General features: G+C 54.0%; 1 protein-coding gene across 4 annotated transcripts in view; it reads left to right on the top strand.

The window, feature by feature from the left end:
- The window catches only part of SPART (spartin), a 61,698-nt gene that overhangs the window by 14,668 nt on the left and 45,116 nt on the right, over positions 1 to 1,914 (top strand). Inside the window, exon 1 of one of the 4 annotated variants that reach the window (XM_014452956.2) lies at positions 1,040 to 1,061. The exons of the other annotated variants lie outside the window; for them this stretch is intronic. The gene's annotated coding sequence lies outside the window, so the exon portion shown is untranslated. Of the gene's footprint in view, positions 1 to 1,039; positions 1,062 to 1,914 lie in introns of those variants that run through there. 4 annotated transcript variants of the gene reach the window in all.

Here is a 1,914-nt window from a genome sequence, read left to right as displayed (position 1 = left end):
CATAATACCCTTTAATTAGAAAGATAGAGGCCAGTACAAAGTTGGGGGCCACTGATTACCTTAAAGGTTTCTGAACAGGAGTGGGGGTCCCAATGGGGTGCCTGCCCAGACTGGAGGAGGGGCTGATGGATGTTTGCAAGCTGGCCACAGTCCCTTTCAGGGTTAGGGGGGGGGGGTCCTGCTGGGTGCCTGGCCAGCCCGAGTGAGGGGCTGAGGGCCGTTTTTCAGGCTGGCCACACCCCTTCAGGGTGGGGATCCCCACTGGGGTGCCTGGCCAGCCTGGGTGAGGGGCTGATGGCTGTTTGCAGGCTGGTCAAGCTCCCCAGTGGGGACCCTTACCCCATTGGGGTGTGGACAGCCTGGGTGAGGGGCTGACGGCTGTTTTTAGGCTGGCCACACCCCCTTCAGGGTTGGGGTCCCCACTGGGGTGCCAGGCCAGCCTGGGTGAGGGTCTGAGGGCCCTTTTCAGGCTGCCCGCACCCCCTTCAGGGTGGGGGTCCCCACTGGGGTGCCTGGCCAGCCTGGATGAGGGGCTGATGGCTGTTTTCAGGCTGCCCGCACCCCCTTCAGGGTGGGGGTCCTCACTGGGGTGCCAGGCCAGCCTGGGTGAGGGTCTGAGGGCCCTTTTCAGGCTGCCCGCACCCCCTTCAGAGTGGGGGTCCCCACTGGGGTGCCAGGCCAGCCTGGGTGAGGGGCTGAGGGCCGTTTTCAGGCTGGCCACACCCCCTTCAGGGAGGGGGGTCCTGCTGGGGTGCCTACCCAACCTGGGTGAGTGGCTGATGGCTTTTTGCAGGCTGGCCACATCCCTTCAGGGTGAGGGTCCCCACTGGGGTGCCTGGCCAGCCTGGGTGAGGGGTTGAGGGCTGTTTTCAGGCTGCCCACAGCCCCTTCAGGGTGCGGGGGGGCGGGTCCCGCTGGGGTGCCTGGCCAGCTTGGGTGAGGGGCTGATGGCTGTTTTCAGGCTGTCCATGCCCCCCCGGCGATCCAAGCTCCCAGCCTCTCCTTTTTTTTTTTTTTTTTCAGTGCCTCCTTGGGCGGAGTCCAGCGCTGGCTGGAAGCAGGTATCTGGGATTTATTTATCTTCTATAATTGAAACTTTGTAGCCTTGAGCAGAGCCCAGGGCCGGCCAGGGCAGGTGGGAAGCTTGGCTTCCTCCATCGATGGGGGCTTGCGCCAGCTCCATGGCCGCTGCCATCTTAGTTGGGTTAATTTGCATACTTGCTCCTGATTGGCTGGTGGGTGTGGCGGAGTGATGGTTAATTTGCATGTTTCTCTTATTTGTGTGTGTGTGTGTGTGTGTGTGTGTGTGTGTATATCCTGTTTTTATTTTATGGGTGCAGTATTTTCTTTATGTTGATATAGATGGTAGGCTTTTTTGAGGTTTCTTTGCCTTACATATTGTCTGTATCAACCAAATTGCATTGCTCTTAATTTTTTCTTGATTTCTAGATATTTTTCTCAAATATTTTGTGATCCTTAGCTATCTACTTACATGTAAAATTGGAGCACTAGAAAGCTAATTGGAGGCTGTCTGGGGTAGAACATAGAAACTGTGGCTTCTCTCAGGAGGTTGTTGCCTGGAGAGTTTTCCTTGGGGGTGGAGGGGGGAGATAGTGTCACTATTTTTTGTTCTTTCTTTTGGGTGGTGATCAGATGCCTCAGAGAAGACACTTCCGGTCTTCTTTCTGGAGCGGTACCAAGCAGCCAGAACTCTTTCTTTTTTTTTAATTTAAAAAATTTTAATCAATTGATCGATTCTTTTTTTGGGGGGCGGGGTAGGAGGTGTTATTTATTTGTTTATTTTTTAAATCTTTATTGTTGAAAACATTACATATATCCCCTCCCCTCAAACCCATCAACCAGATAGTCAAAATATTGCCTAAAAATGCACCAAACCAAAAGCTGCTTATTTGC

The sequence above is a fragment of the Myotis lucifugus genome, unplaced genomic scaffold (assembly GCF_000147115.1).
Source record: "Myotis lucifugus unplaced genomic scaffold, Myoluc2.0 scaffold_19, whole genome shotgun sequence".
NCBI lineage: Eukaryota > Metazoa > Chordata > Mammalia > Chiroptera > Vespertilionidae > Myotis > Myotis lucifugus.
This window is presented reverse-complemented; position numbering and strand designations above follow the sequence as displayed.